At 44.7% G+C, this 27,112-nt stretch overlaps 1 protein-coding gene across 1 annotated transcript in view; it reads left to right on the plus strand.

Moving 5' to 3' along the window:
* RAPGEF5 (Rap guanine nucleotide exchange factor 5) overlaps window positions 1-27,112 on the plus strand; it is a 222,077-nt gene that overhangs the window by 125,926 nt on the left and 69,039 nt on the right. The window lies entirely within an intron of this gene.

Below are 27,112 nucleotides of genomic sequence, written 5' to 3' on the forward strand. Positions count from 1 at the left end.
CTCTTCTCAAATGTAAGTCATGGAGAAATATAAGAACACATGTTAGCGACTATGAATGCATGTCTGTGTGTGATCCTGATTTGATGGCTTTCAAGTTTGACTTTGGGAATGTCATCCCATCGGAAAGTTTGTGGACTATGAGTTTTGAAAGAACGTGTACTTTTTTGCAGTTAGGACAAGGGTGGTTCTAGTTACCAAACAAATGTATCCTCAGTCACTAGAAAGAGGCCAGAAGAGAAGAACAGAGTATAGATACTCTCACCAAGCGGGAGAGTCAGAAGGGAGTTGTCTTGTGAATGTTTGTGTTCCAACAAGAGTTACATTGTTTGGATGTAGTTAAGCTGGAGGAAAGGGACGCTCTGCTCGGTCCCCCTGAAAGCATTTGTTCAGAGCCGCCGTGGAGCTGAGACGCTGCCCTCATGCTGAGAAGACAATAGAACCACTTTCTTCTGCTGCACTTTGTTGTCCTGTTGGCTTTTGTTGTTGTTTGTTCGACTTCGCTCCCTCCCGGGGCCAGACTAGCCAGGGCTGCTCACGGAGGGGAAAATTCCTCAGTTTCTATAAACATGTCTTTCTCTGACTTTAATTTTTCCTTGCAGTTTTATTTTCAACCCTTTCCAAAAGGGAAAAAGGTGCTTCATGCTCTTTCTGCTCCAAGGCCATCAATACCAAAGGGTTTTCCTAAGCAGGAAAGGAGGATGTTCAGAAAGCAGGCTGTTTAGTTTAGTAACATAACATCTCTCCGGGTATAACATCCAGTCATAACAATTGGTGTCTCAAGGCACAGAATAACTCAGCAATTTCAAAGCCTGCTAATAGAACTATTTCTGGGGACTACTACTGACTTTACAAACAGAGGCCTCAGGAACTCTCACTTGGTTAGGTACTATTGAAACATTTTAGGGACTTGAGGGATTGAGCAAAAAGGAACCAGGACTCATGGATATGAACAGCAGTGTGGTGATTGCTGGGAGTGGGGGAGTATACGGAGACTAAATGGTAATGGGAAAAATTACAATAAAGATTAAGTCAAAAAAAGAGAAAAGTTTAGGGACTCAAGTTGTTTAAAGCAATCTGAAGGTTGGCGGTATCCAAAACCGACTCCTAACCCCTGCCATGTCCTGAGCATATTTGCATATTGCAACCCATGGCTTAAGTTTCTCCAAACGATATTTCTTTTAATTCATTTTAATGAGAAGGGCATCCATTTTCACATGCTCTATTTCATTGATTTCACGATGCAGCACTGCAATCAGGATGAGTCGTAATGATTGATGGCATGAAAACATGTGATAGTTTAGTTGTGGGCATCTTTGTTTCCAAGTGGTCCTTAAAGTGAACAACGAACTCCACAATGAATGCATTGCACATTCCGTTCAGTGGGCCAGCAACAACCTGAGCACAGGGCAGGGTCTTTTAAACTCAACCAAACAGTGGAGCACCACTTCACCAAGGTTAGACATCACCAGCCTGAGGTCACAAACAACTTTATGCTTATTTTAAAGGTGCCTGTGTTGCCTTTGACTTATATTTAGTTCAGTTCAGAATGCTTACAGTTCATGAGAATATAGTACCCTCCAAATATATAATAAGTCTGAACTTGATGCCGATAACTGTAGACTTAACGTGAGACAAATTTAGTGGTGGGAGGTTGGCAGCTTTGCTTATATTGTCTACTCTGCTGTCTTCAAACCTTCGTAAAGACTGTAAAATGGAATACTCACGTTTTGTACTTCTTGCATAATGGCATAGTATGGATGCATTTGTAGCTCTGACGTGTTTGTGCTTCTGAGAGGAAAGGTGGTGTATAAGTAAACGTGGAATTGTGGCCTTTTCTATGTAGAATTTTACTGCAGAAGCTGAAAAGAAGGTAGGATAAAGATCTTTCTTCCTTGGTGATAAATAAAAATGTAGGCATTCTGTGATCTCCTTGCTGCAGGATGACACCAGTTGAACTAATCAATTCTCAATGCTATTTTTTTCTTAACTTAAAAAAACTTTAATTTTTTTTCTTTGCCTTTTATATTCTCTCTTTCCCATCACCATTTATGCTCCCTGTCCTCTCTCCTACCACCCACCCCCACAGTGTGGTCCATGTTCATGTCTGTCTTTACTTTTAAATACTTTATTTTTATTTTTCAACTACAGTTGACATCTGATACTATTTTGTTAATTTCACGCATATAGCATAGTGCTTAGACATGTATATAATCTATGAAGTGATCCCTCAATAAGTCTAGTACCCTTCTGACAACATACATAGTTATTACAATATTATAGAATCTATTCCCTAAGCTGTCCTTTACATCCCTGTGACTGTTTTGTAACTTCCAATTTGTACTTCTTAATCCCTTCGCCTTTTTCACCCAGTCCCCCAGCTCCTTCCCATCTGGCAACCATCAGTCTGTTCTCTGTATGTATGAGTCTGTTTCTGTTTTGTGTGTTTATATTGTTCTTTACATTCCACATGTAAGTGAAATTATATGGTATTTGTATTTCTTTGTCTGCTTCATTTCATTTAGCACAACACCTTTAGGTCCATCCATGCTGTTGCAAATAGTAAGATTTGATTAATTTTTATGACATTGTAATGTTCCATTGTATATAGACACCAAATCTTCTTTATCCAATCATTGATTGATGTGCAGTTAGGTTGCTTTCATATTCAAGGCTGGTGTTTATTGGGTGCTCCACTAAATGGGTTATTTGATACTAAATGCTTACACTTTCTACAATAATTTATTAGGAATAAAAACCATCTGGTAGGTTATATTACTCTTTTATGTCTTCATTGTTCAGTACGTCAATACCTGTGCTTGCATGTGAAGTTTATAGTGTCCGTGAGATGGGGGCGGCATTTTTATTTTTCCTGCCCTTGCTTTCTTTTCAATAGCCGTCATCTGCTCTTACTCACGAAAACTCAGTTATAACATACAGCATGTGCAGAGGAAACTACAGTTTACTTAACGTAAACCTAGGTCTGCAGTTTCCTCCTCTTGTTATAACAATAGCAAAAATGATCAAACCCTGGAGTGACTTACAGATTTCCTTTTTTAATGTTTTTTTTTTAGATTTTATTTATTTATTTTTGGAGAGAGGGGAAGGGAGGGAGAGAAACATCAATCAGTTGGCTTTTGCATGTCCCCAGCTGGGGACCTGGTCCACAACCCAGGCATGTGCCTCCACTGAGAGTCAAACTGGCGACCTTTCGGTTCGTGGGCCAGCACTCAGTCCACTGGTTTTACATTTACACAATGGAATTCTATGCAGCAGGAAGAAAGAAGGAGCTCCTACCCTTTGCAACAGCATGGATGGAGTTGGAAAGCATTATGCTAAGTGAAATAAGCCAGGCAGTGAAAGACAAATACCATATGATCCCACCTTTAACAGGAACCTAAACAACAAAACAAAAAAACAAGCAAAATATAGTCAAAGATACTGAATAGAGGACAGGCTGACAGTGACCAGAGGGGAGAGGGGAGGGAATTTCAGGGGAGAATGGGAAGGGTTTACAGGAACAAATATAAAGGACACATGGACAAAAACTAGGGGGAGTGGAAATGGGAGGGAAGTGGGGAGGGATGGGTGGATGGGCTGGAACTGGAGTAAAGGGCAGAAAACTGTACTTGAACAATGATTAAAATAAAAAAAGAGAGAGAGAGACGGTGGGGAAACCTGAGTTAGGATCCGAGGTGCCATTTGAGTCATTCTTCGTACAAAACTGCATTTCTTCTCCGGGTCTAGAATGCCACATTCTTTTTTCTACATATGTGTCAAAATGAGAAAGCCATGAATTTGATAGAATAAAGCTTTTGTTGCTAGCGTGTCTTGTTACAAATTGAAGGGGCTCAGAGCTTTCTGAGTAGGCATTTATAATATTTGCTTGAACTGGTAAATGCCATGATTACAAATGCATGCAATTAGAGGAACATTTCACTCTGTGCTTTTGCCAAGGTATTTCTGAAATAGAAAAAAAAAGTTAAATGTATAATTATCACAAGTTTCTCAGGAAGCACTTGGTTTCCTATTTTCTGTAAAGTAGCTGTAGGCAAAATTACCCAGCATGTATTCCTACGTGTTGAAAATTATGTGAGAACTTTAAGAAGGGGACAGAAATTGGCTATTTCTCCTAACTATTACGATAGCTTAACTTTTGGTCATTAGTTCTTTAAAGAAATTACCTCCTATATAGGCATCCTATTTCCTACCTAATTCTGTGATTATATCAGTAGAGAAGGGGCCTGTGTTACCAAATGGGGACTTTTGAGCTTGACCTTGAAGGATGACTGATGTTCCTAGGAGGGCAGGGTGGGGACGAGTGTTTCGGGAAAAGGGACCAGCAGGAAGACATGGGACTTGAGCACTGGGTGAGTCAGGGGGAAGGCAGGCTGGCAGTGGGCTGTAGGGGAGGTTGGAATTCAGTTGGGAAAGACCCACAAAGCCACCCTAAGGAGTTGAGACTTGCCTTTCTGGCGAAAGAAAGCTATCCGCGATGGGAAGTGGCATAACCAGATGTGGTCTTCATAAGGTCTCACTCACATGTCTTTAGAGGAAAAATTGAGTGCAGAAGAGCAAAATGTGGAGGGAACCCTTAGGAAGCTGTTGCAGTGGGCCAGTGGAAAGATGTCAGCCTAAACCGGGAGATAACTATGGGAAATAAGAAGGCTGTAGCTGTTGAGAGTCATTTAGGTGGTGAAATTGGCAGATTTAATGACTGGTAAAGGGGGGTGTATTTTATATGAAGCAAGTTTCAAATTTTAAGAATTTTTGGTGTCGTGGTAGACAAGAATGTTCCAGAATGGTTGGTCACCTTAGTCAAAGCAATACATAAGGCAGTTTACCTTGCTTTGTTTTCCTGCAGTCTGTCTGATGAGGCACACGGTGGTTACCTCATTGTTGGGTAGGGGTTCTGGCTAACGGTGCGGGGACCGCACACGCTGGCTTCGTAGCTGACACCTTGACAGTACCTTCGCCGGTGGGAATCACTGGTGGCCCCAGAAGAAACCACATTCTTTGGCCAGAGCTTTTTGGCCTTTGCTGCAATGATGTGTGTTCCTCCTTCAGAATGAACTGTGACTCTAGAGGCGCTCTCCTGACCCAGACAGCCTGAGTGGGTGCTGCCACACCGTTACTCTAGAGCACTCTCTCTCTCTCTCGTTCATTCAGTAAAGCTCTGCTAAAGTTAATGAGGTAGGGGGTCTAGCGTGACCGTGGTGGCTTCAACCTTGAGGTCATATAGTCAGGCTCCTGCCCCGAGGGAATCTAGTCAAGTTGTGGAGAAAACACGTGGACAGAAATAACAGACACAAACCAAACAGGCAGAGATGATAGTCCCAAGAGAGAGACATAGGAGTTAGGAGAATTTACACCTGGAGAAACAGGATTCTCTTGTGGCAGAGGTGGAGTTTGACGTGGGCCTGCAGTGGGTTTTAGGTTGAATTGAAGTAATTGAGATAGAAGAAAAGCAGTTCCCAGTGGAAGGAATAGCATTAGAAACACACAAAGCAATGTCAGAATAGAAGAAATTTTTTTTGGAAATCCAAAACCATGCGATGTCCCCAGACTCCTGAGGGCAGTGGTGAGGGAGGAGATGGTGACAAGGACGCAGAAGAAGGAAGGTTTAGTGAGAAACAAGATTGGGGCCAGACTACGGGGAGTCCTGAGGGCTGAGAAGTTCCACTTCGTTCTAGAAATAATGAGGAGCCATTGGGTAGTTGTGTGAGTCCTTATGAGAAAGGAGGGTGGGGACTTACGTGCGGATAATGTCATTATTTCAGTGTGACAGACTGGGAAGCTGAGGCTGCAGAGGGATGAGACAGAGCCGGAGAGTGAACTCAAGTGCGGTGGCCCCTCGGCAGTCTCCCTTGGAGGGAGGACTGAGAGGAGGACGGGAGTCCCTGCAGGAAAGACACTACGATTATTTATGGAAATGGTGCTGGGAATTGTGGGACTGATCAAAGGAAAAGGAACACTAAGGTGCTTGATTAGGTGGGGTCCTAACTCAGATTTGAAAAGCGAATCAGCTGTTCACATTTGATCAGTGAAATGGCTGTATTAAAATACATGTTTAGATATGGGCCCTGTTTTCTGGAATACAACTGCACTATTTACCAGAAAACCGAAACTGTTTTTCCCGAAATGTAGTTTATGCTGTATCATGCAGTAACTTGCAGAGTGGAAATACCAACAGCAGCTTCTGAACCAAGTTCCTAGTTTCCCAGCTGCAGAAGTGGGGATCCAGAAAATGTACGTGAGAGCCGTGCTGAGCGGCACGCTCCCTAGGGACCCTGTCTATATCCCTCCCTCGCCCCACCCCATTTTCTTCAGTTCCTTTGTTAAGTCTGGGGGCCCACCCTGCTTCCTTCCCCTTGTCTAATTCACTGATGAAATATGGGTGAGAAGGGGATTGTGCACGTTCTGAAATTGAACCTTGGCGCGGTCGACGGCCGGGGCAGGTCCCTCTCACTCAGCCCGGTCGGGATTTCCTTTCCCTGTTTCCTGCAGCCTCATCCTGGAATTCGGCCGACGTCAAAGGGCCCCTGTTCAAGGATTACTAGGGCAGATGTGGTTTGGAGTATCCTGGCTGCTGTCACTCTTATTTGTCATGTTAAAAGTTGGTCTCTGCCTTTTCCCAACTTTCATCTCATCCATTGCTTTGTTTTATTTTTTAAAGCATAGATATAAGCTGAAAGCCCTCTTTTTACTCTGTATGAAATACTAAAAGGCCACATGGTTTTATAATTTTATATTCAAATTCGCATCATCCATCTAGTCAAGTAAAGAGCAATCTTGGCATTATTTGAAGTTTAATGGTAACTTAATTAAACCAAGAAACTACTTAAAGACAATGAGGATTTTATGACATTGTTGGTTGGTATTGAAAGCCAGAATTCAGGTGTAATAGGCAATTCCTAATACATTAAATTACCCACCTATAAACTGAGAAACTGCTGTGTAGAAACCATGTTATTTTTCTTAATAACAAAACCCTGACTTTGTGTTGGTTTGGTACTAAAGCACCTTTTCAGAGGAAGTAGCTTCCTTGAGTGAATAATGTTAGTTCGCTTTTAACCAGAATTAATATGGCCACCAGAGTAACACAAAAGTGGGAGGAGATAGTTCTTGCCTCCAAGAAGGACACAACTAGCTGGGAGAAATCCACACAAGGGAAACAAGTGACCCTTCCAGACAGCATTCAGTGAAGTGCTTCAAATGCTTCCACAGGCATCGGAGAGTGGGAAATACCTTCCATAGACATGTTTCACGGCTGCATCAATCATGCTCTTCAGAAGCGGGTGTGTGTGTGTGTGTGTGTGTGTGTGTGTGTGTGTGGTTTTCCTCCAGAAGAGCGGCAGCGAGGCAGCCAGGGAAAGCCGGTGCGGGGCCCCTGCCTGCAGTGTGCTGGAGCCATCTGCTCATTAGCTGCCTTTTTAGGTCCTCACGAGAAGCCCATCTCAAGTCCCAACAGTTTTAAAAATTTCATTTCAGCATTTTTAAAGATGGAGGAATTCGTCATTATGCTTTTTGTTTATTTTTCCGAAACTATCCAAGTTTATTTTAAAAGACCCAATTAAGAAAATTGACACTGGCTCGGTTAGTTTGATTTATCGAACTCGTGTTCTCCAAGGATCTTCTTTTCTGTACGGTACAGATGCTGCTCCCTAATTTTAATAACGTTCTTGTTGAATTAAAATAGCCATATCATCTCTAGCATGTTAGAGAAATCGTTAAAGTGAAATATTGAACAGCAGGTTATTTTTCTTTGGCTTCTGTTTTGCCCATTGGTACATCTCGTTTCAGACCCTGTATACTCTTTTTTCTCTACCCTCATCAAGTCCTGATCTGAATTAATATAATAACTTTATTACCTGATAGATTGTTGTCGGACCAGATAGCACCGGCAATCTTTGCCCGTTTGGTTTCATTTGGGTTTATAATAGATGCCTCAAGACAAAAACATAGACAAAAGTGGGGCAGTCCTTCACAGACGGATGGACAGTTCTTCACGACAACGTGCACTACTCAGGCCTTGGAGACATAGCATGAAGAGATATGAAGCAGTAGAGGGACACAGGTGCCCACCCACTTACCATGTGCCTTGGGTCCCGTGACAGCCCTGGTGCATCACTACCTTTAGGGAGCTAACGCTCTGCAAGAAACCCACAGGCTGAATTCACAGTCACCTGTTGGGCATTATACCGGGTGCTACGGAAGCTTGTCATGGGGAGCTCAGCTGGTCCAGGGAGACATGCCTGTGTCTCTGACAAAGAGACAGAATCTGAAGGGTCGGGAGAGGTCCTAGGAGAAGACAGGAAGGATGGACATTCCCGGTAGAAAGAAAGAACATGTGTGATAATGTGAAGGGTGGAATGCAGGGAGGATGCAGCTGTGTTAGAGGCAGGACCAAGTGTCTGGAGCACAGAGGGGCAGGGGGCACGAGGGAAGAGGCCAGCCAGTGAGCCAGGCCTGGGGGCCAGTGGATACACAGGGCCTTACAGGCTCAGCGGAAATTGTGTGCTAAGAGCAAGATGCAGCTCTTGTGAGGCATTTGGTAAGCAAGAGAGAGAAAGATGATTGGATTCAAAGTTTGGGGATTCCTCTGCTGCTATGTGGGAACGGGTTTGTAGAAGAACAGGTCATGCTCACTGCTCTCAAAGCTTTGTTTCTGGCTCTCCCTTCTCCCCAGTTCTGTTGGGTTTGCACAAAGCAGAAACCAGCTTAAACATGAAGGCTTTGCTGTGGGGGGACTTGAGCTCCAGCCCCTCCCTGTGAAGACAGAATGTCCAATTATAGCTCAATCCTAGTTCGTTAGCTTTGTCCTAAAATATGCTACTGCATCATCGTTTTCTTTTAAAAGTTGACTGATTCGGGCCTGTTTCTGGAGACATGAAGTTTGAGCTTGCATGTCATGTGAATAGTTTCCGTTAATAAGCACCGTGCAAGCATATATGTTCACTTTCAATGTACTTCCTCTGCTGCGTGATATTTGCCCCATATCGATTCAGCTGAAATTTGGTGACTTCTGAGTGAGAAGGAATGTATAAAAGATTTCCATATGAGATGCAAAGAACCATTTTTCCCTTTTAATGAGAAGTGGGTGGAAAGGAAAAATTCCATCTGGCATACAGCAGCCCTAAATGTTGTTTTTAAGATAGCGAAAATAGAAGATAGCTGAAAATATCACAACAGAACATAACAGACTGTGGGCAAGTGTGCAGTACATATTTCTCTAATAAATCATGTTAAATACCCATATTTTACTTAAAACACGACCATGTTCTTATTTGCCATTACATAAAAATTTGTCTTTAGTTTTTAAAAAAATAGTCCGCTCCATTACTGAGGGGGAAAGGACTTGCTATGGCATTTAGGTTTACCTGATATAGGTTTTTTCCTGTTCTTTTTCTTTTCCAATATTTACCTCCTATAACAAAAAAAATGGAGAAATAAGACATGGCATGCAGGTTTCTTTATTATACATTTGTACATTATTAAGTGAACAAGGCTCAACACTTTCAACAAACACTTGTAAATGTTCTCTTTGATCGGGTTCCAGGAATGGCTGGGTGTGATTGAGGCAAGCTGAGTCAGAATGAAGGATTAGGGGCCCCTCAAGATCCAAGAAACACAGAGAGGGAGAGAATAATGATGATAATAAGACAATTAAGATGGCAGGAAGTGGCTTGGGGATAGGGATTTGTCAGGAGGCTCATGAAAATGTAATGAATCACAAGTGCGTATCTTGGCGACCACAAAGGTGGGGGTGGGTGCGGTGGAATGTGTCAAGGTAAAATTTTAGTCCTTTGCAATTCAAAGAGGGGAGAGATCTACTTCACACAGACCATTCTTTAAACCTTTCATGGTCTTCCCTGGCTACGACTTACAGAGGTAAAACAAGCTCTGTATTGCTACTCATATGACTAAAGATTTCGAATGGTCCCCAGATGGTGCACTGCATGACAAAATCCCAAACTGAATTTGATGGTTGATGGGCGCTACCACTTTCTCCCTGCTCAGTGAACTTACTGTTGTTAGAAGTTGGGGGACTGTGAGGATGCACTGTCTTTTGCCATTGATCCGAGTATCATGGAGTGTTCCTGTAACAGTTACAGGCACTGCAAAGAACTTTCATCCTCATCTGTCTTGATTGTTTGAGCAAGAAAACATTTCATTTAAAAACTGGCACCTGAACATGTATGAAGGACCCATGGACAAAGTCAAAGGGGGGTATAATCGAGGGTGGGAGGTAGGGATGGCTGGGGTAGAGGGAAGTCGTGGGGGGAAAATGGGGACAGCTGTACTTGAACAATAATTTTAAAGAGAGAGAGAGAGAGAGAAGAAAATTAATTAAAAAAAACTAGTACCTGCTCAAAAGGATTATTTAGTTTCCTCTAAAATGGGCAGTAAATACTATATAATCCACTAATTTTGTTGGGAGTTTGTTAAACACAAAAAAACTTAATATATTTTCATTAATAATATTCTTTTGGTGAAAGAAACCTTTTATCCTCTGTAACCAGAACAAAAAATTATTAATAAAAAAGCAATTACCAGTGATCTTTCAGGTTTGTTAGAGAAAGCTGTAATTCAGTCTCGGTGTGCTCATCTCCGTGTGCTCCTGAAGCTGCAGTGGTTCGTGGGGCCCTAATGCGAGGCTGCCTGATTGAAAGGACCCTTGCCCCAGTAACCTGTTTCTGTCGAACTGCTTCTCTCCTGCTTATTAGCAATTACCCCATCAGAAAATTAGCACAGCGCCTCCTGAAAGCAGACACAAACAATTTTGTCAGCAAAAAATAAATGGGATCATTCAGCACTTCTTATTAAACATCCACGGGGAAGCACAGACCTAAACATTATCTCAGCATTGAAACAATACTCAGATATGACTCTGAAAACAAGGGAGCCAAGAGGGCAGTTGAGCCATGGAGATCACACGAGTCTCCTCCAGGAAGTCACGTGGCCTGAGTTTTAGAAGGTGTGAGTAGAACCAGAGAACACACAATGACAGAGACAGGAGCACAGGTGGCCCCACGTGCTGCTGCCGTGTGTCTCTGAGTTTGAGATTAGGGGATCGCCCACAGGTGACGAAGGGAAGATGTTGACCTTGGATAAGGCAGAATTCTGACTCACCCTGAAAATCCAAGGGAAGAAACTTTGGAACAAAGCGGAGAGCCAGCTTTATTCTGATTGTGTTCGAAGGAATATACTTGAATGCCAGCTGCTTGTGGTCAGAAGCCTTTCATGACTTTCTGAACTATTCAGGGCCATTTCCACTGTAATTTGGCAGTCAGATCTGACCTTTATCTCACTTTTCAGTAGATCCCATTTCCGTCCCCAGTCAGTAAATCTCGGATTCCTGTCCCTCAGTATTACTCATAATCTTGGCATACCCAGGAGATCTGCACAGACCAGAGACTAGCTTGCCACACCCTGGAAAAATCCTTATTAATACAGATCAGAGTGGCCCTAGGTAAATTCAACATCTGCAGCTGCTTATTCCCCAGGGCCCCGCCCTCAGCTGTTTGCCAGTTTTGCATCTTAGCTCTGGCTCCTACTTTTTCCTTCCACACCTGGCTACTCCAGAGCCCTTAGGGAAGAGCTGTAGTGAGCGTGTTTCTGTGACCCCTGTTGGCCCAAACCTAAGTTTAGCTTCAGTCCAGACTAGAAAAGCCGTGAATGGTGCCTTTCCTTCTGAGCGGTGCCGGATGGCAGAGTGCGGGCATCTCGGGCTGGGGGACCCTAGAAGGAGGAGTTGGGTAGCGCAGGCCTGAGGAAGACCCACAGTGAATTGAATGTGTCCGTAGCTGAATGGGCAGAATTCGGTCACTTACCTAACTTCACGGAGGTCTTCACGCAGAGGCCAACATCCCTCGTCAGGCAGTCAGAGACTTCGTTTCTCTGCCATGAGCCGTTACCTCAGATCCCGATGCTTGAGCTTGGAGACACCTTTGGAAAGAATCACACCATTCAGCATCACTCATAAAGCTGACTTTGTTGAGGGCACAAGTAATTTTTAATCTCAGGAGAACTTTCTCTTTTTCACAGGTAGAGCACCATTTTTTTTAAAGATCTGCTTAAGGGTAATTTATTCTTGCCTCCACGCATTGAGAGAAGCATTTGTGGAGCACCTGGGAACCAGGCGCCACAGGAAATAGAACAGAGACAGAAGTGAACAGGATCTGATTCGAGCCCCAAAGGCCCCCACCGTTCAGTGAGGGAGGCAGATGGGAGAACAAAGGTAGCAAAGAAAAAGCACCGTGAGCAGACAGGAGAGAGAAAGGGGTGCACTTTGTATAAGGTGTCTATTTCCAGAACATTGTTTTCCTACATTCCTGCTAAACTAAACACCATTTTTTTAACTTCCTGGGTGATGACCAGGTAAGGACAAAAGTTATAAAGGGCAAAGTTCATAAATCTCAAATCTAAAGAAAGTGGGCATTTACCATTCATTCTTCCCTCCTATTTCTAGCCATAAAATATGTTTTTCCAAAAAAGTGTATTGTATAGTTCTTGACTTGTTTCACAATTGGATTTGTTTTTGAAAACAGTCTTCAGTACCAAAGAGGTTTTCAAGTGTTTGAAACTGCTGAAGAACAAAGGTACCAGGCGACTGGCTGGAATTTGTATTACATTTCTGTTGAAGATTTTTTTTTTTGTTTAAAGTTGATCTATTCATTGTAAAAGTAATACATGCCTTTTGTAGAGAAATTTAAAATAATGAAAATCTACCAGGAAAAAAAGGAAAATTTAGGATAACTAACCACAATCCCCCCTCACCTTCCCGGTATGTACACGGTGAGGCTTTCCTTAGGTTTCCCTAACGCACTCGACTTAACCACCCTTCCTCTGGGCGTCACACATGGCTTCAAAATTTTGCTGTTAGAAATGACCTGACATGCCCATCTCTACCAAAAAAAATATCTTTACCTAAGTTCATATTTCTTAAGGATAAACTCCTGCGTAAATTACTACCTACAAGTATGAACTGTGTTAATCTCTTTTATGTTTTTGCTTAATTCCTTTCCACAAAGCCAGTGCCAGTTTTCACTTACATCAGCAATGCATGAAAGTACTTGTTCTGTGATGCCCTCACCCTCACCTTCACCCTCTCCGAGTATTACATTTCTTAGGAGGAGAAACTAAGTATTCTTGTCAGGTTGTTGGGGGGGGGTGGTATTATTTTGTTCAATGTACATTTCTTTTCTAGTGAGGTTGTATATTTATAATGTATGTCAATCCATTTATCTTTCTTCTGTAATAATCTGTTGGCCTCCTTGGCCCACTTTCCCACTGGGATTTTTCTCGTTGATTTGAGTTTGCTCTTTATAGGGGTGTAAATCTTTGTCATGTTTGTTGCATGTAGCTTTTCCCATTTTGATTCTTATTTACTTATTTTATACATATATGAGCAAAACTGTTGATGTGTGTTTCTCATTTTCAAAATTGCTTTTAAAATTAGAAACTTTCCAATTTTTTGGCCAAATACCCAATTTTATTTATTCTATTTCTTCTGGAGTTGCCCATTTCACTTAGATCTTCATGTAGCTGGGATTTGTTTTTGTAATGTAAAAATAAGATTCCTTGATTAGCTACCCCATGCAGAATTTTGTAGTCATTTTAAAAATCCATTTTATTCTGGAGGAATTAAAATTCTGTTAACAAACTTTCTCCAAATTAAATATAATGAGTACAAATTTAGCGAATCACATTACCTTCAGTGTTCTCATTTGTAAAGTTAAAAGGTGAAAGATCTAAGATTTCTTCTAGCTCTGATATTCCTTTTTAAATTGGAGACCCCCTCTCAGATTCAGCAGCACCCAAACTTTTGAGTGCTGAGTGCTCTTTGGGGAAATGTCGCCATGTAAAGCGGACACCAACTGATTATTTAGGAGGTTCGAATTTTTACTGTGGTTTAACATGTCTATCAATGCCAAGAATCATTCTGTTCTTTTATGTTCTAAATTTTCTCCTGTGGATAGAACTTCTAAAAATTTACTCTTTGGGAAATGGTGTTGCTATGGGACAGATGGCTGATCTAACATATCCAGCTAGAAGGATCTCTGCTCGCAGGATATTAAAGCCGTATTTCAAGTCAAGTCATTAAATATTTGGAGTTGTTTTTCTGAGTTCAGAATGTCCTGAGGAGGACTGAGATACAGAACTCCCAGATAATGACAGGCTAAAAAAAAAAGTTCTTTATCTCACTGCCTTAAACTCTTAGAAATGACAAGAAAGTGGCCTAGTTATTTATATCGGCATAGTTCATTAACTAGCCCCTATCCACAGCCAAGCTCCAAACCCCTGCTTTTAAAAAATGCAAGTTGATATCTCTCCCATGTCTCTCTCACAAAGAATTTGTTCTTGGGGCAATCCCCATGTTTTATTTGAACTTTATCACCAGCATCTAGCTCTGGGCTTTCAGTCGAGGTTTGTAGGCCTGAGTCTGGCAGAAAAGGCAGTTGTGGGTGATTTGAGATGTTTCCCAAGTTCAGGCCCTCAGACCAAATCTGTACAAATCCAAGTTGTGCCAGCTCCGGGATTCTAGTTCATTGGTGATTTGAAGTTTTAAATGAAAAGTTTTGTACTTTGAGCAATTAACCTGTAAATGACAAGCAGAAAAGCAGGAAGGTTTATCGACAGTCAGTTTGTAACTATAGACAAACCTTTGAGAGAATTCATACCTGGTAAAGAGTAGGCACACACTTTCAAACTTCAGGGAGTCGCAGTTTACGGAGCAAGGTTTTTACCTGGGCAGGGTTGTATGTGAAGATTTCCATCCTCTTTGGCACTCAAGTCCACATTAATAATCAGGATATGAGGACATTTTTGTTGTCTGTACTATCACTGAAATGCTGTCATGTCTTTGCAGTGCCTCCTCCTCTTTCCCCACATACCCATCCCCCACCAGAAAAAGAGGGAGAAGGACCTACTACTATGTGACCTCGTTTGTCTTCTTTTAACCTTCTCTCTCTTCATTTCCCAGTTTTGTTTGCCTGTCAGATCATTTTAGCAATATTTCACCGCATTTTTAAATTCTCTTAACATATTTTAATACCAACTTTCATTGCATGGTTGTGCAATGAACCAAGAGTGACACGATCTTACCTTCCTCCCAGTCTTGTGGCAAACTATAACATGAGGTTTCTGAGGTGGTTACTGCAGAGACCAAAGGGGCGCCTCTCCAAAAACATCAAGGAATGTACAAAACGTGAAAAAATAAAAACGTTTACTTAAGATGCTTTGTATCTCCATGCTCCTATGCCATGTGATCTAGCAGTTGCTATGGTAACTAGGAATTTTTCCTTCCATAACTTACATAAGTACCGAGGCTGCCCTTTTTATTAATGCTGTGCCCTCTGTGAAGCCACACACACACACACACATGCATGTGCACATAGACGCACACAGGAAAACTCACATTCACATATGCACAAAAAAGACTGAGAGAGTTCCTTGACTTTGAAGCCTTTGCATTTTCTAAGCATATCACTTTATACTATCTTCACATTTTATTTTATTTTTTCTGGCTTTATTAAGGTAAGATTGACAAATAAAATTGTATATATTTAAGGTGCATTATGTGATGTTTTAATATACCTATACATTGTAAAATGATTACCACAATCAAGCTAACTAATATATCCATACTTCACACGGTTACCATCAGAGAGAGGGAGAGAGAGAGACTCTTAAGGGCTACTCTCTTAGCAAATGTCAAGCATTCAATACTTTTCAAATTTGAAGAATGTTCCTTTTAGATCTGTTCAGAGTTATAAGAGTTAGCGTTTTCAAGTAACTTCAGCTTATAAATTAGGTCTTTACCTAATCAGGGGCATTTCCCACCACAGCTGAGTTTCCAGTAAGAGGAACTTGAGAGGAAACACTGGGCGTAGGAGCCAGTCAGGGCTGGCCATCCCATGCTGCTCTGACAATCCAGACAATCCTCCTGGTGTTCAGACTCGAAAGGTTCTGTAAAACTGCTGCTGTGAATTATTCACAGCCCCGGAGACAGGTATGCCTGCTGCTAGGGTGTGGAGACTTAGAGCCTTTATTAGCATAGGTTTTTACCCCATCTTTGGGCTGCTTGGCAAAGTGTCATTGTCAATAATTTCCATTTAGAATGGCCGTGCATGTATGTTACAGACACAAACAGTGATTTCAGAATTCTTAGAAACCGAAATGTATTTCTGTGTAACACTTATATTGTAATGACTATAAAATCTAGGAAGCAAGATTCCGGGTTGTTTTTTCTTTTAAATCAAAGGAAACATATGAATTGTATTTTCAGGGCCACCAAGACACACCAACAATAAGAGGTGGCAAAAGGTGCTGTTCCCAGCACTGAGTCACCTCTTTTTTGCAAATCCCAGTGTGACAGAACCTGTCACAGACATGTCTTACAGACAGTCTGCATGGATACTGTGGGTTGACAGAATTTACATGTTCAAAGGATTGACAAAAATTTCTCCAGTGACCTCGAGTGATGGACTAGTTTTTCCTGTCTGCACATTAGGAAATGCTTAAGGATTGAGTTTAGGATTTGAAGGCATCCTCACTTCTCATGGGTTCCCTTCAGCAGGCCTCTATCAGGCATTGTACGTTCTCCGGAGCCCCTTGGCCCAGGCGGCTTGATTCCAGAGAAGCCAAGGGGTCCGTCGGTGATTTCCCAGCGCAGCCCGTTGTATATTTCCATGAGTCTTAGCAGGACGCAATCACTACTGTATTTGGAATGGAGGGAGGCAGAGGTGGTGGATTCAGTGGCTTCACCCCAGTGGCCAGGGCTGATGTTTGTACCTCAGACTTGCTGACGCTGATGGGTGCCATCTGCTCCCGTGTAGATTATCAGGAACCCCACCCAGAGACGAGAGGCTCATCAGGTGTTAACTCACTCTTGAAATTTTATTTTTTTTTAAATGTAAGAGTCAGAGACACATTCTCTCCCATCTTTGAGACTTCAGCCTCTAGGCATGTATGGCTTCTGGGCGAGTGAGACTTACTACAAAGGGGAAGGCGGGTGTCAGAGAGAAACAGCCCTGCACGCCCATGGAAGTGACCCATTTCCAGTCCCGGTCCTCTAGCAGAGGGGCTTCGAGCCTTCTTTCCTCCAGGCTCTGTGAGCTTCGTAATGAACTCCACGGTGGCTCCTGGCTCTCGGTGGGGGGGCGTGCAGCTCCACAGGGAGCAGTTGTCAACGCAACTGAAAAAATCCGATGACATTAGTTACGCATTTCTTTAAATGTGGATGATGTTTAAACACATGCACATATACACAACATTGTCCCAAGGCCCTGATACAAATCCAGTGTTATAACATTTCGGTGCTAACATACTTGGATGTCATACAGTTGCAACAGAGTTTGTATGTTTTCCTGCATCTACTTGTTGAGGGCTTTCTCCGGGCCCAGCACTCACAACTGGGTCAGTAAGGTAGATATTACCCCATTTCACAGGCAAGAACAGGCAAGGATGCTTAGAGAGCTCAAACAATGCAACCAAGATCACCCAGCTAGTAAGTGGCAAGTCTAGGATTTGGACCTAGGCAGGTCCGTCTTCACTTTGGTGTGGCTCTCAGTTTAATTTGATTCAGGTCCTAAGGGCTTTTAAGGGCTGTCATCATCTGAGTTTCCTTTTTGTACTAAGAATTGGTTATTACCCATGAAATAGAAATGGACCATACCCTGTGTAAGGGGTCTAGTAAAAGGGAGCTTGGTAAGGTGGGTGTGTGAATTGGTAAACTAGATTACCTAGTCACTGGTGTTTAGGGTAGTTAGGGTGAGACTATGCTAGGCATTTTCCATACACCTTTTTTTTTCCCAGTAAATTGATGTGAATTGCAGTAAACTGATGTAGGCATTGGACACGGAAGAGTGTCCAGACATAACGCATGCAAGAATCAGATTGAGTCAGGTGGCGCATGCTCACATACCCTACTCTAAGAGCTGTGAGAGTGTGAGCTGTTTTCCTGGCATCAAGATGATGGACAGCGTGACCTGTGTTGAGGGATAGGGACATCTAAATTCATAAGTGGACACAGGCTTCTCTGGAAACCGAAAGGTCAGGTGTGCTAAATCATTCCAATTTGCATCCCCTCCTTCGTTCTAGCCTTGCTCTGTGCTGCAGGCAGTGAGTCCTGACCCCTGTGGATTTGATCACCCATGATCTCTTGCCTCCCACCTTCAAGTGGGACTTGGCTTTTGGGAAATGTCACAGGAGATGAGTGAGTAGGAGAGAGGTCAGGGTGTTTCTTCCCACCCCTGACCCACTTTCTACCTCAGTTCCGGCCGTGAATGACCACACCTGTCTGGTGGCTGCAGCCCCCCTCTCGGAGCCTCTCGTTCACGTCAGTGGGGTCCAGTACTCACTCTTGCCCCTCTTTGCTGGTTGATGGCTATCTCACCATTTTTAGGGGGTCAATTTCCTCAAACCTTCCTACACTTCTGTAAACAGTCCCTTTATTAAAGACGTTCAGGACCCTAGCTGTGCGTGCCTCTCTTTTTTTGCCAGAATGATCCATTAAACAAATAAAACTTATTGAAATATACTTGAGATGCAAAGATATTTACTTTATAAAGTTCAAGATTTCACAGTCTAGCCTCATCTCTTCTGCTCTTCTCTGCGGTAGGCATACTAGAGGGAGCGGGCCTCAGGCTCACATTCCTAGGCTTGTCCTAATTGAAGGGTTCTCGGGCAGCTCGTCGTACAGGATGATCATTAGAGGCAATAAGAGTTAATAAATGCCGTTCTCCTCTCACCGCCAGAGCTTCCTAGCCCATCGTATTTGCTGGTCTTCCTCGGGACTTGGTTCATGTCCCGTAACAACTTGTGTTTGCTGCCACACCTACGGAAGTCAGACTCTAACTAGATTTGGGAACTTTTGGGATGATGAATCCTATTAGTCCCATTTAGACTTTAATTTGAGTCCCTCGTCTTAATGTGTGTGGGATTTTAAAAAGGAACCAATTACCATGATTCACATACTCTGTTTCTGCCCGAGTCGCCTGTGCAGAGATGTGTGTGTCAGGCCAGAGCTTTGCAGTCCGGGGAACCTAAGTCGCCGCTGCCTTGGCACACATCTGCTTGCTTATTCTTCCTCTTTGTACACTCCCCTGATCGGCTCTGCCTTGCCAGCAATATTTTTTGACCTTTTTCTTTTACATCTGTTTACTTCTTTTCCATGGGGAAAAAAGAATCATGAGATACACTGTCAGCAAATTTTGTGAAGGCCGTTCTCAGGCAAAATTGTTTTTGGCCCAAAGAGATTTTCTTTCAGATAAGTGCTTCGCTTCCACTGCGCCCTCATTCTCAGCTCAGAGTAGATGCGGGCTCTGGTGGCCTGGGTTGCTCAGCTGTGCATGAATTTCCGTGGAACAAAGATGAGAGGAGATACCTAACTGCTAACTCATGGGCGTCGTTCCTGTTTAGGAGAGCCGACAGTCAGAACTTCTGTGAGAAAAGTAGGGTCAAGGCAGCTGAACTTTGTAGCATCTCGGTGTTGGAGGAGCTGCTGCGGTCATCATGTCCAGCCCCACTCACCGAAGAATTCTCTTCCCTTGTCCTACAATGCTGGCGGGCTCTGCTCTAGACGAGCGAGAGAGCTCATTCCCTCTCTGTGGTTGATAATCCTTCAGTGAAGCCACAGTCTTCCTCCTTTATCTAGCTACCCATCAATGGAAGGTCCCCTGTCTGGAACATCATGAGTAATCCTATGGACCCCTTTCCTGTAAGGCAGGGAGCTTCAGGGAATGGAAATCACCTACTGTGGCGTTATTCTCCCGATCTTTTCTGCCTCAGACATTCCAGCTACCTGGACAGCAGGTCGCAGGGCATTTTCTCAGACCCCCTTGTAGCTCCTCGGTGCAGGGGCCCAAGTACCCCATCAGCAAACCCCTGTGCCCGAAGGCTAATCACAGGCCAGTTATTTTTTTTTTAGGTAAAAATTACATAGCATAAAATTAACTATTTCCAAGTGTACAATTTAGTGTCTGCCCAGCGCTTGAGCCCATCAGGCCCAAGGCAGCTGATGCACTGGAAGCCCCACCAGCCTTAACCTGCCCATCTCTGGGCGCCCACGTTGTGTGGAAACAACAGGCGCCCACGGACGCCGCCACAGGCCCCGGCCGCGCTTCACTCTGGTCCTGCCCGCGCTGCGTTTTCTCTTGCTGGGGCTTAAGCTCTGCCCTGGTCTGAGCCGACTTAGCTGTGATCCTGACACCGCGCTCAGCCATCGTCAGCCCCCTTCTTCTCTTGGAATTCGGTGCCTTGATAGCTTTTCCAAGCCAGACTAGCCACCTAGGATGAACACTGGCTACCCTTGCAGTCCTGAGCCTCCCCATGGCTCCGCCACACCTGTTGCCTGACCCACCGAACCGATGGGCCTGCCTTGGCCTTCAATGCCAGGGCATACCAAGTCAGCTCCGATAGTTACAGTCTCTGATGCATGTCACTGACCGTCTTTAGGGGCATATATGGTTCTATGGTTCTGGCTAAGAGTTCTGTTGCTGAGCTTTGCCTGGTTCAGTCGCACCTTCATCACAGCACCTTCATCACGTCCTCATCCTGTGACCGTGCTTGGCTGAGTCACTTTTCAAAATGGCGGTTTTAATAGCAGTTTCCTGACAACTTCGTTGTAATGATTAGGTAAGGTACAGGTGTTCGGCTCTCAGCTTCACCTGATGTATGGTAAAGCTTCGCTAAGTGTTTGTTGTTGTTGTTACAGATTTATCTGTCTGGTCCTTGCCTGATCACTCCCTTATTGTCTGTTGCTAGTGGCTCTGTTTGTTGGTGCGTGTGGCAGCGCTCTCTGCTTCATTCTTGAGTTGGAGTTACCACTGCCACCATGAGATAAAGTCTTATTAGCTTTTGATGGTCCAGTAACTAAAAATTGTTTGACAGTTTATATTTCACAAAATATGTATCATGTATCCTTTTAGATATTGGCCAAGTCCTGGGGCTGCGTCACGGTGATGTCCACACCAGCCGCCCGCAGCCCAGCACCCCGTGTCAGTGCAGGTCATTTCCATCTGATAGCAGCCCCTTGCCGATCTTTATTATTGTTCATTTTGACGAGCGTGTCAGCTTTTGTTTTGAGTTGACCCATATCTGTTTGAGTGCCTCATCTCAGTGGATGATCAAGAGTCAGAACAGGAGAGGGCAGCGTCGTATGCCACCAGAGGAGTTTGATGGTCCTTCCGTAGGAAGAGCACCTCTCAGCAAAATGTCCCCTGTGTCAACACCATCAGAGTTTACCACTTGAAATGTATTCTTCGAGACTTAAGATGTCACTCTCTAAACCTTCACTCTGCAATGCACATTTATGCATTTACCTTTTTGTTCATGTAGTGTATAAATTCATTCAGTTCGTGTTCTTTTGGTATCTGTGAAGTGGCAAGACCTGGCTATTTCTCGGGAATTCAAAATTGGAGAGGTTATGGTGCCTGCCCTAAAGCAAGCTTATGCTTCAGGAGGGAGGCAGAAAAGTGTATCAGTGTGTGCTCCTTGCAGTGCTGAGTCAGAGGACTCGGGTGCTGCTGAGGGGCCGCAGAGAAAGGCCAGCCACATCAGGCTGGAGGTGGGAGGGGCAGTTCCTGGAGGAGGCGATTCTTGAAGTGAACTTGGTAGGATGAATAGTAGTTAGACCAAGTAGGTTATGATATGAAAAGAGTCATGACAAACTATTGGCTATAAATGCTGGCTTCATCTGTTTGGGCAGCTGTAACAAAATGCCACAGACTAGGTGGCTTATATACAATAGAAATTTATTTCTCATCATTCTAGAAGCTGTGAGATCAAGGCACTGGCAGATTCCGTGTCCGGTGAGAGCCTACTTTCTGGTTCACAGATGGCTGTCATTTCTCTGTGTCTTCACATGGCAGAAGAGATGAGGGATCTTTCCGGGACCTCTTTTATATGGGCACTAATCCCATTCACAAGGTCTTGACCCTCAGGAACTGTTTACCTCCCGAAGACCTCACCGCCAGACACAGCACATTGGGGATGATATTTCAATGTATGAGCTTTTGGATGGGAGACACAAACATTCAGTCCATAGCAAATGCCTTCCTATAAATAAATGGACATCTTGAGTTACTGTGTTGACAAACCCGAGAGAGAACAGCAATGCGACTTGTGCTACTTGTATGACCTTGGATGCCGTGGCATCAAGCTAGGTGACTCTTTGTGTTCTCCATCTGAAAGGTCTCTGCTGCTTTCTGCTTCAGACAGGTTTGATCATGGAGTGCTGGGCCACCTGAGGAGTGTTGAGGACCCTGGCTGGGGCCCAGAGGAGCAGGCAGGGGAGATAAGAGGCCAATAAAATGACACATACTGACCAGTTCATAGTTTAGACCATCGTTTGACCTGTTCATACCCACCCCCTTTTTTTCTTGTGCCCCAAACTGAGGGACAGTACCATTTAGTGAAGGACTCCCTAGTGGTGTGTTAGTTACCTGGCCTCCCATTTGTGTGTTGCGTGGGAGTTTAGTTTAGTAGAATTCTGACACTCAAGTTCAAAACACAGCTATCTCATGGGATGAACTTTGTAATAGGGAAGTGACTCACTGGAGAGGGTAAAGGATGCCTCCAAGAAAGAGTGGCCTTTGAGCCACGTGAGATAGAATGCTTTGTTTTAAAGGTAAGGCACTCACTCTCTTGCTTGCTTATTAATTTGCATATTCAATAAGCATCTATCACGTGCCAGGCCTTTCTGTGTTAGGATGAGAAATAGCGATCGCAGTTCCTGTCCTCAAGATGTCATCCTTCAATGGAGAACACAGGGGAAGTGGGTAATTAGAAGTCGATGTGATGGGGTTGATGTCATGGCAAGGTTTTGGGGATGTCATCGGGACAGAGGGAGTTAGTGCCAGGAGACTTGTCAAAGAAACTGAGGTGCTAAACAGGAGTGGCCGCGTGTGTGGAGTGGTTTGTTACCTTTTGGGGTTCGTGGTTCCATGAGACTTCGAACTCTAGACTCTGCCTAGAACAAGGTGCCTACACATAAAAATTGTATATACTCTCAGAGGGTCCTCTCAGTCCCTACAGCCCCTCCATGAACCCCCTAGTGAAGTGCTCTTGTCAGAGTCTGTGGCCGGAGAGCCGCAGGGGCACGATGCCTTGGAGAATGCCCGCGGCTGCTTTAAGTGAGGGCTTGGGAGAGGAATTTTCCATTGTGCCTGGTAATGGAAAATCAAGCAAGTAGTTGTGGCGGTTCCAGCAGGCCTGAGAAATCCCTTTGTGATCACTTTTTCTTGCTCGTGTTGGTGGTAAGTGAGAATATAAATATAGTCAGGAACATGGCTCAGGGCAGTGCAAGTTAAGACCTGCTAAACTGCGAACATCCGTTTTTCACCTTTTTTTTTTAAAGTCAATATTTTTATTACTCTATAGGTATTCCATCTTAAAGTAAGTATGTGTTTTACATGACTAAATGAAAGAAGAAGTGTGATTTCAAAGTACAGAAGCCAGCCCTGACCAGGGAAGTTAATGTAAAGTAGGTCAGAGGCACGGGCTCCAGTACTCATTCAGAACTCACAGACGGGACGGCAGCGTGGCCGTGAAAGGGAAGTCAGTCCGGTTACTCGCCCGAACAATGGAGCAAAGATGCGGAGCAGGGGCAGCGCTGAAGCCCTCCTCTGTTTCCACACTCCTGACGGGCCCTGCACTAAGCACCTGGGAGTCTCCCTCTTGTCGGCCAGCGCCCGCTCTCAGCTGAGGGCTCTTAGTTATTGTTGGGGTTTTTTGTTCTCCCCACCATCCCTTTCAGAGAGCAGGGAATGGAACCGGTTTTTGCAGATCTGGTGGCTGAAAGATATTTTGGGGACAGGGGAGATTTCTCACTGACCGTATTCCAACCAGGGCAAAGGCGTGAAGGATTATGGCGCCTTCTGGGAATACACCCTGTCTCCCACCTCACCTTCCATATCACTGTTGTGCCTACAGAAGTCCCTTCACTCCTGAGGCCTGTGTCCCCTGCTCGGGTCATCTTTCCTGTCCTCCCGTGGTGCTCTTCCACTTTCCCCAGCTTTATTACCTGTCTCCTGTCTCCCCATCTTCTGAGCCCCTTTCCCCTGCAATCACTTCCCAGAACATTCCTGTGCACGACTCTCTCATCACCCTGACAAGGGAATGCTTTTTATCCTTGACTCCAGTAACCACCTTTCTACACCGCCACATGCCAAGGCCAGGGAGCATCTCAAACCTCTTGTTGGTGTCTTCTAGCCAGAGACCGCCAGGAACACAGCCATAGTTGAACAAGTTGGGTTAATGGCTGGGCGCAGTGATGGAGACCCCACACCTTGGGGAACTGGGGGCAGCTCCCTGCATGACAGCGATAGAAAAAGGGACTTAGAAGACTTGGGTTTGCATTAGGTGACTTGGGGGAAGGTGTAAAGAAGAGGGCTTTGCTCTGGATGAGATGCTGTCAGTAAGTGGGGTGACTGTGACTGGGTATCTTAAGTCGCACCTGCAGAGAAGGTAGGCGAGGCCGAAGCTCAATCTGTCAGTGGGGAGGAAGCAGCAGTCATCCCATTACCTGGGCTTTGTGGTATTTTGTGGGTTGGCCAGTGTTCATGCTTCATCCGGGTTCAGATACAGTTACTGAGTGTTCGTGTTTTGTTCCATCTTGATCACAGAGTAGCCCCTTCTGACACTGATTTTCCATGAAATCATGGATGTTCTGCAGCAGAACACCCAGGCCCAGCTTTCGGGCTGAGGCCAGCTCCCAGATCCCAGGGGCTGCGTTCTCTTTCTGGGTCTTCGCCACTTTGGACCACTCCGCTTCAGACATGCACTTGCCTCCTTGGCCAAAGCCTCCACCTGCTTCCTCCTCTTCCTCCTGACTGCTCCCTTAGCTCTGGGCGGGGGTGGGGGAGGGGAGTGCTGTCATCAGCCCCTCCGTGTTTCCCAGTTTGTCGGTTCCTTTCTTGGCTCACTCCTCCCCCTAACCAGACAGACATCACGTGCTGATGAGTGTGATCCTGGTGTGCTGCCAGCCGCCCAGAACCCCTCCCCTGGTCACGTCCTCTCGTTTCCTCTGCCGTCCGCCTCCTGGGTGGGCCTGTTGCTCACCATCTCCCTCTGAGGTTTCTGAGCACTTTGGCAGAAAGGCATGAAACCATAAGCAAGTGTTTTCCACCCTCAGCAATCCACGAAGTACCTGGAGTCCTTTTTGCATAACTTGTTCACCACCTGTCGCACCCCCCCAAATCTGTTTTTCCAGTCATCCCGTTAGGCCGCCAACCTCTCCATGAAGTTCCATCAAATGGTCTCGGTTCCCACTGTACTAAGAAGAAAAAACCATCTCCTAGGATCTAGTGCAACTTCCTTACTATCTCTGCTTTTTTCTAAATCTCCACTATCCCCTTCCTCACCACCCTCTCTGGAAGGATGAAATCTCAGCCCTTCTGTAGCCTCACCCCCACACTTGTGTTCCAATCCTGTCACGTCTCACCAAAACCCCCCTCACCTCCCTGCCGTCCCAGCCGCGCAGGCTCTTCTCTCTGAGCGCTTCCTTTCATGACCGTCTGTCCACTTCTCCCCACGCACTCACACCTTAACCCTGCCCTTCCCACCGCTGGGCCCGGAGCGGTCTTCTCCTCACTTTGTGGCAGACTTACCATCTTTGTGAACTTTACAGCATCGGACTTTTTCTTGGAATCTCCAGAGACAGTGCCCTCCAGGTCTTCCTGACTTGTCTCGATTGTACTTTTTTTTTTTTTAGATTTTATTTATTTATTTTTAGAGAGGGAAGGGAGGGAGACAGAGAGAGAGAGAGAAACATCAATGTGTGGTTGCTGGGGGTTATGGCCTGCAACCCAGGCATGTTCCCTGGCTGGGAATCGAACCTGTGACACTTTGGTTCATAGTCCGCGCTCAATCCACTGAGCTATGCCAGCCAGGGCCTCGATTGTACTTTTTCATAGTCTCTGTCCCCAGGGCTCCCCCATGACCCTGATGCCCTACCCCTTCCCCTGAAGGAAAACACTTTCTGTGTTTTCTCTTTCTTTATCCCCATCTTCCCAGTTCCCTTTCTCTCCTCTGAACAACCTCATCCACTCCCCAAACTTGAGTAATTCAGATTGGTCTCTGTCCTTGACCTTTGTCCAGAGGCCTTGTTCTTTCTTTCTAACTGCCTGCTCACCATTAGCAGCGTGATGAATTGTATTCTCAGTGCTAAAGCACCATCTGCCTGAAGCTGGACTCATCACTCGCACCAGAACCAGTTTCTCTGAGCATTTTTGTCCCCGTTAATGGCGTCCCATTCTCTGTCACCATCAGGTCCCATGGGTTACGGCTTTGCCTTGCCTCCTGCATTGTCACCTCCTCTTTGAGTGCTCACCAAGTTAGACTTGGGCTGGTAGGGAGCCTATTAACTTGTCATTTAAGGGCAGGGCACGTGTCTTAGTCATCTCTGCATGTCACTTGGTGACCAGCACAGTGCCTCACCAAGGGAGGGCCTCGCTGTTTGTTGAATGAGTGGCCATAAATTGAGTGTGTTAATGCTTTACTTGCATTTCATGAGCTATTTGTCACTGAACATATTTTTCATCATTAGTTCTCTAATGCTTTTTAAAAAAGATTTTATTTATTTACTTTTAGAGAGGGAAGGAAGGGAGAAAGAGAGAAACATCAATGTGCGGTTGCTGGGGGTCATGGCCTGCAACCCAGGCATGTGCCCTGACTGGGAATCGAACTTGCGATGCTTTGGTTCGCAGCCCGCGCTCTATCCACTGAGCTAAGCCAGCCAGGGCTCTAATGCTTTTATTTTTAACCAAGCAAGCACCGCAGTAAAGTTTCACGCTCAGAACCCCAGCCAGGGTACTTGCACTCTCTTTCAGGAAGAGCGAGCAGGAAAGGACGCAGGTGTCGGGAGGCATTAATTTAACCTTTCCCCTTTAGAGCCACATGCAACACAGAGGGTTATTGTGTGTTCACGGCAATTTTAAAAAACTCACCTCTCCCTTTATACATTGATTGTTCTGCTTTTTCTCTTCTTTATTTTGAACAGGTTTTCAAAATGGAAACTATGACTGTTGTTAGATGCTACTGATAGTCCATCAGCGTGATTCAGCTCTCCCCCTGCCCGGCAGAGTGTGGCTGCTGTGCGCGCAACCCTGTG

The sequence above is a fragment of the Phyllostomus hastatus genome, unplaced genomic scaffold (genome assembly GCF_019186645.2).
Source record: "Phyllostomus hastatus isolate PE091 unplaced genomic scaffold, TTU_PhHast_1.1 phas_scaffold_78, whole genome shotgun sequence".
Taxonomy (NCBI): Eukaryota; Metazoa; Chordata; class Mammalia; order Chiroptera; family Phyllostomidae; genus Phyllostomus; species Phyllostomus hastatus.